General features: G+C 38.4%; 1 protein-coding gene across 2 annotated transcripts in view; it reads right to left on the reverse strand.

The window, feature by feature from the left end:
- The window catches only part of CDK6 (cyclin dependent kinase 6), a 131,883-nt gene that overhangs the window by 34,457 nt on the left and 77,892 nt on the right, over positions 1–19,534 (reverse strand). The gene's annotated exons all lie outside the window — the stretch shown is intronic.

Here is a 19,534-nt window from a genome sequence, read left to right on the forward strand (position 1 = left end):
GAAGAAAGCAAACTTTACTTTGAAATAAAGCTTTCTGCCTTATTATACCTGACAGATATTGCTATCTGGGACCATCTAGCCCTGGGAGTTTCAATCCTGCACTTCATGGTACCTGTTTCTGATGAAAAATCAAATCAGCGCTATCTGTTCACTAGCAATGTGAACACAAGATCTAGGCATTGTGTCAGTCTCATTTAATTCCCATTTACTTTACAGAACAGATTTTCACTTTTGGATAACTGCTTAATTTAAATGGATCTGCACAATACACAGTCCTTTCCAAATATAGTTGCTGTCTGAATGGCATACAGTTCAAAAAAGACAAACAGAGGTTTAGGGATGGGGTTGAGTAACATAGACACAAAAGACTACATTTCGGTTTGCCACAGACTTTAAGTACAGACCAATGCCCAGTTGCACAGCTACAGGAACAAAGCAGGGATCAGACTGTAACACAGTGGCTATGTCTGTGCTAGGAAATTAAATGGGACAGGAAATGTTCCTTTGGCACTGAGACCAACAGGCACAGAGTGGCCTATGTCCATATTATTAAATTCTCAGCCTCCCAAAAAAAGGTGACCGCATGCAAACTGCTTACTGAGAATGGTCTTTGGTCCATGCTTAACTGTGCCTAGGAACTGTCTGGGGAAAGGCTGGTTGGCATAACTCAAAACCATGCCAGGAACTATTCTAATAATTTAACAGTATAGACAATTGCGCTCCAGTACCCACGAATGTTTCCTGGCACTCTTTAATCTACTAGCCAGTGAGTCACGCTGTGGCCCCGGGTCTTCCTTTCACTCCAGAGAGAAGGCGTTTTGCTATGCTTCCCTCATCTCTGCTGATTCAGACGGGGCTCCAGGAGGGTGACGGGGTTGGGGAGGCATGGCCCACTCCTCATTTCACCCAGCAACTGACCTTATTTTATTGTGTGTTGTACAGGTCAGATGATGAATGCAGGCTGCAACTGCTTATTATCTGTAAGAAGAATCTGACTGGCCTACATGTAGACATCTTCCTTTTAGACATCTAAGGCTGGGTGAGATTAATTCCACTCTAATTAGTTCTGAGGGGACTCTGAAGAGGCCTATAAAACCTTTTAAAATATTGGCTTTCATAGAAATCATGACACAAAATCAATTAGCAGGATGCTTAAATTCATACGAAGTATCCTTGAATCCAAATAAAATTCTTCTCCAAATCTTTTGCTTTCATGATTGTGGTTTCTGCTGTACTCTTTTTGGTGCCGATTTTGTTAATTATATTTGCGATTAGATACTGGCTCATTTCATTGCTTCAACCTCATGAAAGATTATTTGCAAATTAACTTTTTTTTTTAAAGTAAGTTCCCTAACATAGTTCTTAAACTCAGTTATTTTGTACAGGTCTCACTAATGGGGCTTTCACATTATCTTTGGGGCACCTTTTTGACTCTTTTTCATTTATTTTTGTCCTTTCTTTCTGAGTAAAAATGAGACAATATAGCTATATAATATATTGTGCAGTATGTAGAATACAGATCTTTAGTGTTGCTTCATGGTCTCCCAACTTCACCAAAAATCTATCACTTCAAACTGTTCAGGAGAATTCAAAGTGGAATCTTCTCAACTTCACCATGGAGCTGCTACTGCATGGCTGCTTCTTCAGGTCTGGGTCTCTAAAATGACTTGCAGAATTTTCTTCAAGCTTTGTACAAAATGTCTTCTCAGTTGTATGACTAAACCTGATGCATTTGCCACAGACTAGTTGGAGAGGACAGAACAACAGACGGCTAAAAATCTTGGCTTGCATATTGATTGAAGCCTGGCTTCAATCTCCACTGTGGAGAGACTCTCTCTCCCTAATATACCGCCCTCTCACTTGCTAGAAACACTGTGCTGAATCTCCAGAGAGTCTGAAAAGAAGAAATGTAATTTCTTAAATGGCTCACTGTCACAGTGTAACATTACTTATAATGAAGTCGATGTAATATTAAAAATTGGTTAGGAAAAGAAATAATTTGTCTAGTAAGTTTCATCACCTGCAGTTTGGAAAAGTGACCAACAAGCAGGATTGAGGAGGGCAGAAGTGGCAATTCAGAGGGTAGGTGACTCTAAATTACAAGGCGATGGCATTTTGCAGGATCATGGGCTCTGACACTTGCCCTGCATGCTGCTCTGAGCCTCCCTGGGCAGCCCCGAGGTGGCTCTGCTCTGTACTGTGTGGGCAGAACTTTGGCTGCCTCCAGCCCCATCGCACACCAGGAGACAAGGGAAAGGGTAGTGTGTGTGGGGTGTGCTGGAGGGAGGAGCAAGGACAGAGGGGATGAGGAAGGGAGAGGGATGGTGCCTCACTGCACCCTGCAGCATCTTGCACAGTAACCTCCAGCACGGGGAGAGAGCCCTTCCGAAACCTGCCTGTCCAAAAGGCGTATTAAGGCCAAGACAGGTGATGGTAGTGTAGGCTTTTTAGCCTTTGTACAATGAATTCAGCATATGTTTCATCCCTGGTTTGGAAAAGGAGTGTGCCTGCTTTACTTGCTGGGGGCTGTCTTACTATATTTTCCCATCACTATCCTTAAATAATTCACTGAACATTCTGCATTTATATAAAGCAAGCCTAGGACTCTCTTTAATCTATCTCTGAAGAACTATTATTTCTAACTGTGATGGAGAAAGTAATAATCATTACATTATTGAATGTGCTTTAGTTTCCAGACATAATATCAGCCTGAATAATTACATGTCTTTAATCTCTTTTTTGAGTAGTAGTTTTTCCACTATTATCTAACTGTTTTCAGTTCCATTGCAGAGACAGGTATGGCTGAAAAGAAAGTTTCTTTCTTAGAGAAAGATTGTATTTTGTCTGTTAATAGAAACATTAAAACAGTTTCCCTTTTAAAGTTAAGGTGTACCAAACTCCCTCAGTGGCTTTTAGAAAGCACCTTATTTTTGTCAAAAGGTTCAATATATATAAAAATTACATCTTTTCAAGTGCTATGGGTCTCATGAAGTGCACATGATAATAGCAATTTTATCTCTCTATTCACATTTTTATTCACATTCTGGTTTAGGCACAAGCTTCATTAACTGCTTTGTGAAAAGTGGAAGGCTTGTTGGTATTATTTCATTAGTTAAATCATCAGGCAAAAAATGATCTATTTACAGAAGACACAAACCCTGATCACATGTACCACCCACTATCAAGTTGCTATTTTAGAATGTGATCTCCTCTTTTTGATGCTAAAACATTTGTGCTTTGAAGAAAGCAAGATTTAGCATCTACTGTAAAATAACTTGACAAATAAAGAAGCCATTCATTTCTTTGATGGTTTATACACACAAAACTAATCAGAATTTTGCTTCTCTTATTTCTAGGAAGAACCACAGTGTGATGTTGCCACTGGAGGGTATTTCTAGGTACATCCGTTGTCAGTAGAAGTGCGTGTGTGTGTGTGTGTCTGTGTGCACACGTGTCTGCACATCGTGTGTGTATATAAACACTAGCAGAAGATGCTTTACCTACATCCAGTAGTTTGTACCTCAAAAGTCTCTGTGCGCTAAGCACCTGTGTGCAACAGCTGCTAGAAAGGAACACTGGCTCTTAAGATGAGGTAATATTTTCAACCATTAGTTGTAATTCAGAACTTACCTCAAAACTAATACATGGAAACATTTTTCCATTAAGCAGAATATTTCATAGAATTCTCTACTAGCACCATACAGAGAAGACTTCTGAGAGACTACCCAAAACTTCACTTGAAATGTGTTTTATCTTTATATGAAAATAAAGAAGCAAAACTAGTAACATCAACAGTGCCATACCTGATCCAGAGCCTGCAAAAGTCAAAGAAAGACTTGCTAGGGCTTGTTGTTACTAAAATCAAACATGATGCCTAATCTTAGAGCTGCAGAGCAGCTTTCTACGGAATATGGGACCGCTCAGTTCTTTACAGAAGTGGTCAGCTTTGCATGCAATGAGGCTCGTGCTGATACTGCAACATATTTACATATAGAGATACTTGACAGCACTGAGAGCAACAGGCTTTCAAAGCAGCAGCCGTTCTTCAGTCATGCTTCAAGACTCAATAATCAAAAAAAATTTGTAGACTAAACCAGAAAATTGTAATAGTCTATCTCAGAGCTGAAAGAGCCACAAAAGCAGAAAGAAATAAACACCATTGGCTTGTTATACTGATCAAGTCAAACACCTACTATAAGAAAGAAGATAATTCCTTCCACAGTACCAAAAGAAACAAAGCATTAAGAAGGTGGCAGCCTGTGACTGTGCCTTGGAATACAGGTCTTGTTCTGGATCTGGCTGCTGCAATTTGGCATGTTTCCACTCAGTCACCTGTTAGCATTAGCTAGTCATAATTTCTAGTACCAGATCTTGGGCCTTGTTCCAGGTGCTTTGCTCTACTCTACATCTTTAGGTAGCCACAAAACCAACTCTTCTAGCACTCCACATATTCCCACTGGGTGGCATCTAGCTCTTCTACAGTCTCCCACACCACTTATGCCAAGTCCCTGGGAGAAGGAAATACGTAGCTCTAACTTGTGCCAAGGACCAAATCATGGTCGGCTCCATGCTGAGATCCCCAGAAGCTGCCCTTGTGACTGCCTAGTCTCTTCCTGAGTTCATCAGACTAGAGAATCTGAGCCTTGCCACTTACGGTTTGGCTTTATAATGAAGACCAGCTTTCCATCGCTACTAGAAAACCAGAGTCTGGTTAATAAAAAAAAAAACCTCCCCACTTCCTGGGGTGCTGTGTTAGTCTTCAGTTCTGAACAGAAAAAATCTAAATAGAGCAAAACCATGAAGGCCACCACAGACCTCTCTCCCATGGAACTTGGGACCACTTCTGTTTCAAACCATCTTTAACAAAAGGAGACAATGCACAAAGAAAATTTTGTCTTAAAGAATGGATTAAATACTGCCAGTTCTCTAGGTGAGAGGCTCTACCATGGACTCTACAGCTGCTTCTAGACAAGAAATAAGGTAGAATTAATTTTTTAAAGAAACATGACCATCAAAATTGACCGGAACAAAAGAGTCACTCTCAAAAGGAAATACTCTGTACCATTTTGAGGCAAATGTAACTGCTGGGTCAGAGTTTAACACAGAATTTTGTCAGGATTCTGAACTGTTATAGACTACTATGAATAAAATGAAGTTTTTCAGCTTGGGACTCTGAAAAAAGGGGAAACTTTGTGCAAACAACTTCTACAAGATACTGTTTTCATTCAGCTGAGAATGAAACTTACGAACTAATGCTGTGCTTTGAGTTAATGGCCAGAGCTGAACAGGAAAGTAAAGGTACAAATAGCAATCAGGGCATATAAGTAAGAGAGGCGTACATTGTCTGCGCATGGCAGGGTGAGCAGAGTACATGTGTGCATGAGCAGGTTAGCTGCTGAGTAAGAGCTTATCTGATCTTTACCCAGAGTGTATGATGGAGGTAAAATAAGCTCAGTTGCAACTAATCACAGAATCATAGAATCGTCTAGGTTGGAAAAGACTTTGAAGATCATCTAGTCCAACCATTAATCTGAAATATTATTTCTACAAATAATAGATAATCTGAAAATATTTCTACAAATGTCTTTTATACTGAAAGAGTAGTCTCTGGCACATCTAAAATTAAGATATTTGTCTGGATAACTTATAAAGATGATACATACGAGAAATTTCATACCTCTACTACATTTTAGCTACAGTTATTAAAAATTCTTGTTGTAACTTTGGGCTCTGTTCACTTCTATGTCCCATCAACATCTACAAGAAGCACTCATCTACCAGTGGCACTAAGAGCATGGCATGGTATGGTGGGAGCCCCATAGCACCTGATACAGTGTTATGAAGCCACACAGCCCTCCTTCCCCAAAGCAGATTGGGACTGTGATGCCCCTGTTGGAAGCGGGAACTTGTGCTCCTAGTTTCCCAATCTGCTACCAAGACTTGAGGAGGTGCCCGGAGGCAAAGTACCAATTTCGTTGATAGCCTGGTATAGTATATAAAGGGGCTAGTGGAGCAACATCTATCAGTGATGCTCATGTGAAGCAATAGCTTACAGTTAAACCTCCTGTGTTACAGCAAAACCCAGAACCCAGGGTTGCAAACAAGGCAGCTTCTCTGCTGTAGAAGCTCCTTTTGTGATGTACCTGCCCTCACTACTTCACAAGGTGCAGACTTCAATTTTGTAATCACCATGATGGCTGACATGAAGCTGGACCTTCCTACACGTATGGCATAAAGAATTCGGGCAACTCTAAACACTGCAAATATGTTCTACATTTGAAATTGAATGCAGTAGATTTTACTATGGCTTTAAATAAACATATGGCTTTAAAATGAAGTAAGTAAAAATGTAAATGATATCATAGAGATGAAACACCTATGAAATGCCTTTCAAGGTCTCCTTGAAGTTACATTTGGGAAACAAAATCCTCCTGAAACATCTTTCTTTCAAAAAACAAATTAGAAAAGAGTTCTAGAAATATACAGGTTTCCAGAAAAAAAGAAAATGATGAATTTTCTATATACAGATGCAACATATGGGTAGGTGTATGTTCATACATACTCAAACATACCACATATCATTAGAAATGAGTTGAGTTTTGAAGTAAATATCAACAGGACAAGGACCTGCTATAGACATGTAATTCCATGGAAAAACTAAGGACTTGACAGAAAGGACAAAAAGACTAAGGAGAGTCTTCAGGCTGTTTGAATCTCACATTTAAGTAGCTTTGTGAGTTTAAGACCAATAAAATAGTGGGTACAATCCACTGACTTTCCAAGGCTATGAGCTTTGTAGGCATCTTTACTCATCAAATTCCTCTTCTAAGTCTGGAAGTGTCTGTGAGTCTTAATTGTAGAAGGTCACACACATTAGAAAGGCCTGTGCTAGAGAATAAAGCATCTGCATTTTAGCTGAAGCGCTACTGTGTGTGATGCATGTTTAGGCAGACAGATATCCTAGACACCTGGATGTTCTCAACAGAAGTCCATATGGAGTCCTACCTGGTGAAGCCTGTAACTAAACGTGATGGTGGAAGCAATGTGTGTTTGCATTCACATTAACATCTTGTACAGATGTTATTATGTTAGTCTCAAAGTGGAAACTCAGCTTGAAGGTGACTTAATTGGCACCTCCTACATCCAAGCAAATAGTTTGACCTAGGCTAGAGGTTTTTTGGGTGACAGCTCTTTCCTTGCCTTTGCTGAAGCCAAGACACTATTCTGCCAGGAGTATATGAGTCATGGGGCAAGACTGTGTCTGAAAGTAGCTGAGTGCTTAAGAACAATCAGCTGGAAGGGGTGAGGAGTTGAGTTTCTGGATACTGCTCTCTGGAATGCGTATGCATTTTACATTAGACCATCACTGGATAAAAATAAAAGCAGGCATTAATTACATTAACCAGGCTGGATCTAGGCAGACTGTATTCCATCTCTCTGACTCTAATGGATGTGACTCACAAAAACTCTAGAAGATGGCACTATGTTTTATTCTGCGGAGAAGAAACAGTATCTCCTCCTTTGCTACTTGATACACTACTCACTAGCCAAAACTTAGGATTCACAGTACAAAGCGAAGCCCAAGACTTTTAAAGAACCCAAAAAATATTTCCTCCACTTATAAATGCTACAGGATTTTCTAAACTGATATTAAGTATCTGAAGATTTAGCAGAAAAGCAGGATGTTACAGTTGGTCCAATACTAGACTTTGCTAGGCTTTATTTCCCAATTTTAACTTTAAAGCTTGTATGATTATTTTATACTACTTCAAGAAGCCAAAATTCCAAGGGAAATTAATTACAGATAACATATTGTATTAGTTGGATGAAAAAGATCTGAATTAGTCTAGATCACTGAAGACTCTACTTCAGAGAGGTTACAGACTTACAAAAATATAAAATGTTCTATCTGTGAATATTATGTTGTAGAACAGAATTCTACAGATGACTCATCTCTTTCAAAATTAATACAAAGCATCTTATTTAAGCTAAAGAGATAATAGCTTAGGACAATACAAACAGGAATGTTCAAGGTAATGAGTGCTTTCATGTTACAAGTTCTCATGTCTGAAGGCACTGCATCAGGCTAAAGGACAAGGAGATAAAACCAATATTGCTAGTTACTAACAAATGGCAGATAAAAGAGCTCTTCTGGATTCTGATTAAGTGACAGCATTCTACACATTCCTGTGAGTTGAGAAAGTTTGCCTGAGAACAGCAGCTATGTTACATGTGAAGTACCACTAAACAAGCATATCTCTCTGTTTTCAAATTCCATCGTGAGTAATGGCTCTTTCCCTTGTCTCTTCAACATGAACAGAAGCTCCCTCTCTCCTTCTGGACATGCAGAAATAGCTTGCTGTGCTTCAGTTTCCATTAAGATGTATAAATGTATATGCTGAAAGTAAAGAGAAGTTCTGTAGGACTCCATGGCTGTGAGCCAATGTTTACAATCCCCTGGGTGGGAAATGCCGGGTGAAAGGCTCTCCATGGCAGGCTGTAGGAGTCTTTGCTGTTGCCGCCAATGACCTTCTGCCTCTGTTTTCAAAGTAGCTCCCTTGTTAACCCCTTGCACACTGTGTGCATAGAGGCCTCTGAGAGGAAACACTTTCTCTGAGAGTCCAAATTCACTTCCAGGCATCTGTTTGACAGACTCTGATTTCAGCAGTGGTCTGGGAGTGTGGACTCTGCATCTGCTGTTGGAGCTGTGGCACTGAGACTTATTTTTAATAGTCCAGAACTGGGTTCGGCGTGTTACAAAGTGAATGTTCTCAGCTTCAGGCAATGGACATCAGTTTACAGGCACAGAGGTTGCAAGACACGCAGCCTACTGAGTCTCCAAGAGAGAAGGAAACGTCAAATTTACAGAGATACATTTTAGTTCTGTCTGGACAATCAGTAGCAATGTTGTTCGCTAGTAGTGGCAATACCTTCTCCTGGGGTCTCCTCAGGAGAGGAATGATACTTAAAATTGAAAACAGGCTGAACTGCCATTGGTGCAATGGAGATACACCACAAGGGAGCACCCAGTGTGGAATGGAAATCTACTACTTTAAAAGGTTGTGCCCCTCTCCTGCCTGAGAATGAAAAATACAATATTCAGGAGGTCTTCTCCTGTGCACATCCCTTCTGCTGCTCTGTGAATTGCTCATGGCTCCTAACAGTTCAGGAAGTATCCTTATAAAAATTATAAAAATGTACATACAAAAAAGGCCTTCTAAAATGTTTATGGCAATACGTAAACCATCCTTGAAAAGGGAGAATAAATCAAATGGGAACTAATATTCAAGAACTACTGTAAGTGTTCTAATGGTCTCAGAGAGGGGGCCAAGAACTCTTGTGGTAGCATTAAACTTACAACCAGCTCACCTTGGAATAATCAGTTTTATAGTCTATATATGTTTCACCATCATCATCATGACACTTGTTCATATCTTCTCTCCACAAAGATCTGTTCTCAGAAGCAATCATTCCATGCAAAAATCTCCCTATGTATCCCTTGCAAGGGAATAAGAGTGCCTGCCACCTCCAGAAAACTTTCACAGCATTAAGAGGCACAGAGGGACAGCAACATCCTACCCTCCTCCACAAATTTTCAGAGGAATTCCTGTAAATAACATTCTCATGTGGTCAGGAAATCCTTCAATGTGTGTCTCCATGGATGTGAGGAGGAGAGAAGACAGAACCAGTGCTAGAAGCTAGAGCTTCTGCAGAGAAACCAAGCCCAAGTACCAGCGGCTCTGGGATTGACACATCAACAGTCCTTAAAGTTGCTGCATGGTCTAAGGGTCTAAAACTAAAGGTAGACAAGTTACAGAACAAGCTGATAGAACCTCATCTATTCTTCTAAGGCAAAAAAATGTCATGCATGAAAAGGCTAATGTTAAAAATGCCAACTAGACATCTCATGAAAAGCTCCAGTCTAACTCCAAATATGCATATAATGCCTACTGATTTCAGTGAAAGCTCTGGGTGGTTAGAGGAAGACATTTTCAGACAGTGGAATCATTTCTATTTAGATCTATCCCTTGTTTTAATTGTTAGTATTTTAAAAAGTAGTTTTAGAAACAAGAAATTCAAAATAACCTATATTTTCCAGAGAGTATACAATCCCATCTAATAAATACTATCTATTTTTTCTAGGAAAGTGGCAGTCTGAAATGAAAAGGGATTTTTTTGTTATAGCAAACAAAGAATATATTTAGTTTAGAATATTTTTTTTGTTAATATCATGAGGTTATGTTACCAATGTTTAAAACCATTAATGATTGTGGGATCAGAAACTAAGTGTTTTCAAGAGCTAACAGTATGATTGTTTTTAGAAGGATATTTTCAGGCCAAGTTAATTTTTGTAATATGAAGCTTTTATAAAACATGGGTCTAAATGTCCCCTTCTTAAGCTTTTTTATTTACGAAGCATCTTTAAACACCAGATAAACTTGGTTTTGTTTTGGGCTACTGCAAGAAAATCTGAAAATTAAACTTGTTTGAAATGAAGTAGGAACAAGACTAAAATAAACTATTAGCATAATCCAGCAGAAGGAAAACAGAAGTGAACAGCACAGCTCATCAAAAAACCAGAATGGATTCTAAATCGTTTCAGTTACAGTAAAGGTGTTATCAGCAACAATAAAAAGAGGCCTCTAGTGCTCTTCTGATTAACTGAAGTGAAATGAAGCCTATTCTAATTAATCTGACTTTCAGTGAAGTTTTACACCTTTTATGATGACTAGTAGCTCATTAGGTTGTAAATATATGATTTTTCCTTGTCATGAGAGAAAAAGACAAATCTGTAACTTGGAAAGGAATTTTGGTATCAGAACATTGATATTTCTGAGCATAGACCTGCTCTTGAACTTTGTTGGCTTCAACGGGACTTAAGGAGTCTTATGCTTGTCAGTGATCAGTAGCTAGCCATAATCATCTCTACCAGAGATCTGACCCTTTCCCTCATCTAGTGTTTTCATACCACTTCGGCAGCTTGTTCCCAACTGATGTCTCTAACTGTGAATAAATTACATTTATAGATGCTATTAGGGCCTGGAAATGTGTAGCGGGTCTTTTAAGTGAGTAAGAATCAGTTTCCACATGTGGTAGGATACAGAATGGTTGGCTATAAGGGTATGAAGAAGGGATCCATGCATAAGAAACAGTACACATATTAGTAAAAACTGAGCAATTTTGCACCTTGGCTTTTGCTGAAGGAAACAGATAGAGTCCTTTGAGACCCTCTAAGAATTCTGCAGATTCCTTCTGGGAGGGAATAACCATCAGAAGCAGCACGTATATAATACATTCAAGCTTCTAGTATGGCCTATTACTGATGTTAGCTGTATAAGAACCTGTTTCCAGCAGTTTTTAACTTCACCAGAATTTCACTGATTACAATAACAATTACCATATTGGATCCCTCTGGAATAGACTCAGTTTTACTGGAATATTTCAGTTGAAGTTGTTAAAGGGTTTCCATGAGTGAGCCTAGGGAAAAATACACAGCTTGCCCATCTTAAATTCTGGTGACCTTTTTGAGAAGCTCTGGTGCCCTCATGTTTTGGAACAAGGGCTGTGGAACTGGGCCTCTATGTCAAGGAAGTGTCTCTTGCTGTCCTTGTAAAACTTGGCTCCAAATCTGGTCATGTCATAAATCTGAAAACCAGCACATGCTCAGTAAGGATTTATACTAGTGTATAATTATTGCACTTTTGGAAGGCTTTGTTTTCAACGAGCATGCTTCAGGCCAGCTCCAGGGGGCTCAGCGGGACATCATGGCATCTCAAGCTTTTCACTGAGTGCAGAAAGTCTGTTACTCTATAAATGGTCTATCCCATGTTTGAAGAGGAACCTATCAGACTCAGCCACAGAGATGAAAATAGCTGGACACACTTGGGGAAGAAAGTATGAAAGATGGATTAAGAGAAGAGATTAAAACATCCCCTTGTTGGGCTGAAGAACAATGGGGAGTGGGAGTGTGTGTGGAGAGCTGGGGTAACTGACACTGGCTGAGGAAAAAGACTATGAGCTATGGAGGGAAAAAGAAGGAAAAATGACCAGTAAGGCATGTGAGACTGGGATCAGACAAAAACTTTTAAAGCAGATGGGGACTGCTGAGGAAGGTGTGAAACTGAAAGCAGTGGAGTCTGTGAAGTTGGTGAGGGGCATGTTTGGATCCCAGTAGGAGGGCAGACTTCACAGAGAGCTTGGGGTGGGAGCTAGATTTCATAGAGAGGAGACTGGGCTGGAGGAGAGGTAGGAATACGGGTTTGAGAGGAAGGAACAGCAGTAGTTGTGAATGGGAATCTGGGAAAACCACTGGCAATACACTCTTCCTTCTAGTTTAATCAGCTACTTATGACAGGCATCCACTACAGACAGATACTTTTGCTAGCTCAGGTTGAAGAAATCTATGTGACTGATCGATAGGTTCAGCCCTGCTTATAATCAGCATGTATATTAATATAGTGCCAAGTGAAGAAATTCAATTTTTTAATATACTTTTCTTACAGAAGAAAACTGCACATGTACAAAGAAATAATGGAATATATGACTTTCATATTTTGCAGCTAAAACCAATCACAAAAAAATCTGCCCTAAAACAGAAACACAAACAATGAAAAAAAACAAAGTAGTTAATGCCAGAAAGAGCATGTGAGCTGGAAAGTGAAAACAAGTCTGTGGCAACAAAAGCCACTGGACACTGAAAGATGGTCCAAGCACATCGAAAGATGCCATAGAAATATATGACAATTTAAGCTCATAGCAATAACTTCTTCCCCATCAACTGAACTACAGACCTGCTCTAGCTGCAAACACTGTCCCTGACTAGTACAGTTGGTTCTCTGTATATCGTGATAGTCTTTGCACCAACTTTCATCTTTGAAGGGGCTGCCTAATATCTGTCAGGTTATTTCACCTGTAGAAGAAAATAACAGCAACCTGTTCTTGTTTCTTTTCTTCTTTGCTGTGTACTAGTAGTAGCAAAATCACTTACTATATTGCATATAGTAAATCAGGAGTATAAAACTTCCTTAAAAAGACACTAAGACCTTAACTATTTATAAAGACAAAGCAACCAGAAAAACAGTATCAAACTAGCAAGTTTATGCAGCGTCCTGTTTTTATCCAAGTGCTAATGCTATATTGTGGGCTTTTCCCTAAACCAGATATCTGTAAGGACTGATTTCATTGATGAGTTTAAAAAGGCAGCATTCACTGCTACTGAGGGTCTCCTCCTTGCAGCTGTTGCTGTGATGGGTTATACTTAATGAAATTTTCTCCTTCTTCCCTCTTAGAGCTTAACACCTATAATTTAACATTTAAAACACGGCCTCTGTTCAAACATCTCACAACAACAAAAATGCATATGCATTGACATCATTTTATTTCTTGCAACAAAATCATTAGGTTCATGCAGCAACAACTGAACTGCTCCATACACAGTATATAGTTAAAACTGCACAACTGAAGCCAAAATATGCACAGCTAAAAGGAATGTTACAGGGGGGCCTCTCTTAGTGAACAAAGCAGGCTCAGTTTGGCTCTTTTTCCCTAGCGCTACCACATCCGCACATCGTTAGTTGGAAAATTCCAGATATATGCTGTAATTTTTTGTGCTTTTTTTCCCAGTACACTTGAGGCTTTAGTGTCCAGATGCCATTTTCCCCCCCTTATCTGTCCCTGCTAGTTTGGGTCTTTGCCAGTTGTGGTCAACAATTAATACAGCAAAAGAAAAATACAGTACACTCCCTGGCAACTGGCAGAGGCTCACAGGAAATACCAAATAAAAACTTTATTATGTATTGTTTAACTATTTTGTTTGCCTGTGGGCCACCCTGTTGTTGGTGTAATTTAGAAAAGCATGCTCCATCTGGATGATCTGTGCGCAGGCTCATTGTTCCCAGAATCTGTCACGCACAATCACTGCTTCAGCCTGTGGCCCTCTGCAGAAAGAAGCAAAGGCATGGCAGCCCTCCAGCCTGCATTCCTTTTCATTAGACAACTTGTGACCAAATGTTAGAATAGAAGAGTAACCTTTTAATATTCATGTAATTAATTTACTTTCCCCTTTAATTATAAACCTTCACGTGAAAAGAAGAAAATAAAAAGACTTCCCTTCATGATTCTCCTCCCTCCCCCATCCTTTCTGTTTGCTTTTTGGGACATGGAAGGTGCTGGGAGTTTCATTATGCATAGGTACCAGTACCTCTGTCTATTGGGAAAGTCTCATGGTCCTAATATGTTTGTGGGCTTTTACTTTATGCATTAATTGCTCTGGTATGGGGAATAGATTCTGATTATAATAAAATGGGACAAATTAAATTATTTCCTTCTATATGCCCTTGCAGCATCTGCTTCCTTGTCTTAATCAGTGGGGTAATCCACTGAACACAATGCCATTCTTCTATATTTGAAAACACAATAGACATCTAATTGAAGTTCCCTTTCATACTAAGGTCAGCATATGACTCAAAATACTGTGTCAGCTAGGATTTTGGCTGTGCAGGCTTAGGTGCATAGGCAGTGCTTTGTCAGTTCTGCTTTCCTGGAAAACGGGGCCATTTTTTTCAGCTGAGGTTAGACCAGTGCTGAACTGGCTAACATGATGTGAGTTTGCTCCCCACAACTCAAAAAGTGCATGTGATTGCCAGGGAAGGCATCTGATGCTGTAAGGTCCCACCATAGCAGTTAATTTCAGCACAGAAATCAGGGCCCTGATTTCTGTGTGGGTAGTTTACCTCTTTGTTGCTGCACACCGTTCAAAGGAATCCAGTTGTAGTAGGATGTAATTCAAGTAGATAAAGCTAAGATAGAAATTGTCTGCCTTCAAGTTGCAGCATTTATGTCCTTGTTGCCTGATTCTGATTGCAGTTTCAATAGGCAATGAGGACATTAAGGACTCAGAGAAAGCCACTTGGCATATCAAAGGATGGGGGTCCAAAAGCAGTCAAGTATCCTATATAAGATGCAAATGTTTCTATGGCAACTGAGGAAATGTTACTGAACTTCACTCATTTTTCTTTTATTAAATAGGTATACTGCCATTTTAAGTCTGCAAGTGATTGACATAGATGTTAGTGGTTTTGATTAGTTCATGCACCAACCCACCATAGGAATGGAAAGTAGCACAAGAGCTTTTCTGTTGTGGCCATGTGGGCACAAAGATAATGTAACAAGTCGAGATGTTTTAGATGAGGGCAAGACTTTAAAAATTTCTGAAATGTCTTTTGCTTAGTTTTAAAATAGCACTTAATTGAGTTGGAATGATTCTGTCTCTGAAGCACCTTTAGCAGGAAATAGAACAAAACTGATGTCATTTGTCATATTAATTGCAAAATCAGGGTATAATATTTCACATATTCACTAGGAAAGAATTTCAGCTATGTGGCAAATTAAACTGGTTGCATATAAAAAAGTAGCATCTTCTGTCCAGAAGGCAAAGCAGCAACTGGAAATAAAAGTGAATTCAAACACTCCTTGGCCTAAAGCAACATGAAATTAAAAAAAACCCAACCAAGCAAAACCCAACAAAAAATCCTTGTAATTGTATTTAGTATGGCCTCATTTTCCCTGTCAATGCAATGAGTGTCCCAGTCTTTTTATGCCTCCTCACTTTCTTTTTGCTCTCTTTTCTCCTAGCTCTCTCTATGGACTCTACACAGACTGCTAGGTATGTGCCATCAAATATACAATATTTGTGGGAAACAAAGACATTAGGAACTGTGATAAGCAGAATTCAGAAAGAGGTAGGATGGGCTGTATTCTATCCAGAACATTACATTTTAAAAAACTATGACAGTATACTTATGACAAGCCATTAAAGATGTAAAAAAGGTCAAGCTCCTCCCACAATTCCAAACTTCATCCGCATTTTCATTTCCTGACCAAATAAGCTTGAATACTAATGTAAAAACTGAGTAATTTAATTTGCACAAATTTAAATTACAGTCCCAAGAGGATAAAACCCTGAGAATGAAAAGTAGTATGCATAACTACACACAGATGCTTACAAATATCAAAGGAGAGTAATACACACACATAAGGACATATTATTTTCTCTGAAGAATAGGAGATATTGTTAAAATTCTTGATTAATATAATTATGTTGTCTAACAGGAAGAACTAATATGTTAACTAGGAATTTATTATAGTGAAAAAATTTAATGCTTGACCACAAATATATAATATGACAAAATGTCTTCAAAAAAGGCTATAAAAGAAAACTAGATCTTGATTCAAATTTGTACAGCCCTTAACACAATGATGTTCAGTTCAATGATGAGGGAGTCTCAAAAGGAATAATTTCTGCTGAGGGAATTATGACAGCAAAGGTCTAACTTTAGACAAGTTCTTTCCTGATGTCAGAACATAAATCTGTAGTTTCTCTGAATGAGCTTAGCCTGTCAGGGTGGTCCTATATATAACCTCCCCCATTTTACAGTCCGTCATCCTCAGTTCGACTGACCAAATTTGGAATCCTTTACAGTGTAAATACTGTCCCAATGCCATATGTATACATACACATGCCACACAATGGGAGATTTCCTGAGGACTGGGTGGAAGCATGCAGGAAGAGTTCTGTTGAGGTCCTCACTTGGAAAAGGTACTTATACAGACACATTAATTCTTGGAAATACCCAAAGCAATGTTCAGAGCAGGACATTTCAGTCCTGAAATGAAAGTTTAACAGGGATTAAAGGGCTTCTCCATTTCAGCATGCACCTCACCAGAAATTACTGAGAGGTTTGTGCTCACACCTCTGAATGGGTTCCTGAGCCTAAACGACATGTATGGCATCCACAGATGAACAGGTTAGATCCAACACATATGATTATCTTTCAATACTCATGTTGTCTTTTCAGACTTCTGGGCTTAGTTACAGCTACTGTCTATTGAGTTATTCATGTAATTAATCTGATGTGAACATCTTCTAAAGGTGAAAGCTTCTCTGCCATGATGATCTGACTAGCAACACTGAAAAAGAAAATTAAGACTAGGATATCAACTGTATTAAAATCTTAACTCACTTCAATTTCACAGAAAGCAGCAAGTAAACAGAAAGCCTATTTCAATGCGTATCAAATACAAAATACACAGTTCCCTTCACCTTCATCTGTTCTTCAAGATAAAGTATAAAACACCTTTTGTTTTTTCATACTAGCTATCTGTGTACTGTAGCCTACTACCACTGCTTGTGATGTTACTCAGGGTACAGAGGAAAAAATAATCCTCTTTGATTTTAATATCACTTAAAAAGCTTTCGGTATTTTGTATATTTTTGATTGCATGTGCCTATGATATGGGAAGGTGTTCATAGTTCTTTTATTTTAAAAAAACTTTTTTTCATCCCTTGGTGTGAAAAATAATTAAAAAAAACTTACTGGTGGAGTACCCAGGAGGTAGAGTGACACCATACACACAATGATATTGAATCATCAATAGAAATAAGAATTTGCATCCACTTGTCATTAACATTTTTAATTCTAGTCAGTCAAATAGTTTTCTCAGTTTGGTATGAATCTAAGAGGTTTTGAAAGATTTATGCATTTCTACTTGCTAATAGTGTGAGGGTCAGATTACGCTTGTGGTGTGTCAACTGCAGGAAAAGTAAGTTTTGCATAAGTGTAGAAGTTCCCCTCTCAGACAACCTAGTATTTGCACACTATTCTGCACACTAATGATATAGAAAAGGGTATATAATAGCTCCTTAATCCTTTCCTGGTGAATCCATTCTTGATAATAAAATTTCTTTAAAAAGGTTAGGGCTGGAGCTAACAGGCAGATCTGGACAACAAATATCACTCAGAAGGGAAATGAAAACATGTACACATAAAGTAAAAAAAATTAAAATTAAAGTTTGGGGAAAAAAGCATCATCACTTCTAAATTCTACGAACAGCTGTACTTTTTGTCCTTGCTTTTCTGTGAGTTAGTGGTAATGTCCAAACTACAGAAGGGGATAAATATGTGCATACAGTGTGCGCAGCGTATGACTCCCATTTTCAGAACCTGACAGTTCAATACTGGAGCAGTGCAGGAGTCAATCTGTCAAATGTGACTATACATAGAATATGCACAGAGCCTCCTCACAGCAGGGTGGGAACTCCACCCCCTTCAGGGCCTCAAGAAATCTCTGCAGGGTAAATATATAGCTGATGTTGTAAACACAAAGTAGAGCGAGACAGAATTCAGGAAACTCAGGCTAAGTTCAGAAGATATTTACATTGACTATAAAAATCTGAAAACAGTGTTTACATTGAGAGAGGTTTTCTTCTTTTCTGGCTTAATACAGATTCTTTATCCAAACTTGTCAAAACCTAATGTGCACACTTCTAATTTTTAATCTGAATTTACCTGATGCAAACATATTTTTTTCTTTGATTCACTTGTTTTATTTAGTGCTGCTTTTTGAGCAGTTGCACCTATTACTGTCTACCCTGAATTTAATTTTATAACATGGAAACATTACTATTTCAGTAGTTTTGCTGATAACTGCAGTTATGGATATATTTTCATTTTTAAGCAGCAATAATTGTTGCATCAGTGGATCTCAACTGGCTATTATAGTTTTTAAATTATGTACTCAAAGTATTATTCAACAATGTCTTTCAGTATTACCTCATATTCTTGAACTGTTGTAAGATTTTTCATTCCCTCTTGCATTAAAAAATGGATCACCTGCAAGGCCTTGAGACTTTTAATATGTTATTTTAACACTGTTTTTTTCCAGGGGAAAAAAAAAAAAAGAGGTTGTATTCTACAAAGTACCTGTGAAAATTCTGTAGCCAAAGCCTGTGAACTGGATATTATATCAATACCATTTCTGAAGGTCACTGCTGTTCTCTGTATACTCCAATCCTCCAAAACACTTTGAATATTTGTTCAGAGAAAGTGTTTGTATTTTTCAAATAGAATATGAAAACCTGGAATGAGATCCTGGCCACAGTGAAGTTAAAGGGATGTTTTCCATTGACAGTGTTGAAGCTAGGCTTTCATACCATGGAGATTCAGTAATAGTCTGTCAGTTCACTCACCATCAGCAAAATTTGAAGCTAAAAATCAAAGTTATTTCTTGTAAATAGTAAAGTAAATAGAAAGTAAATTTTCTTGCTCCACAGTTTTTCTTCTTTGTTTGTGTCAAAGAATCCTTGCTAATCAAGTGACTATGTCTGGAGATTCCAAGCTTTGTGTTTAAAACTTAGCTCATACTATAAATTCAGTTTTACTACAAACTCATGGTTTTTACATTTTCAGATATTGATGATAATACAAATGGCCTTGATTTCTGCTGAAAATTATTCACTTACCCAATATATGACTTGAATTCATCTGGCTACAGTGTATTGACACTGTCTGCTTTTAATGTTCTCTGAAATTATTGTTCGAACCATCTTTGAAGCTCATAGCCAAACAATTTTTTTTTTCATTCTGTTCAATCTACATAATCCTTTCTCTAGAAAATCTAGTTGCATTTTTAATGAACTGATTTTTTTTTTTTTTTTTTTTTTTTCACAGAATGGTGAAAACTAGTTTTCTGGAAC

The sequence above is a fragment of the Athene noctua genome, chromosome 2 (genome assembly GCF_965140245.1).
Source record: "Athene noctua chromosome 2, bAthNoc1.hap1.1, whole genome shotgun sequence".
NCBI lineage: Eukaryota > Metazoa > Chordata > Aves > Strigiformes > Strigidae > Athene > Athene noctua.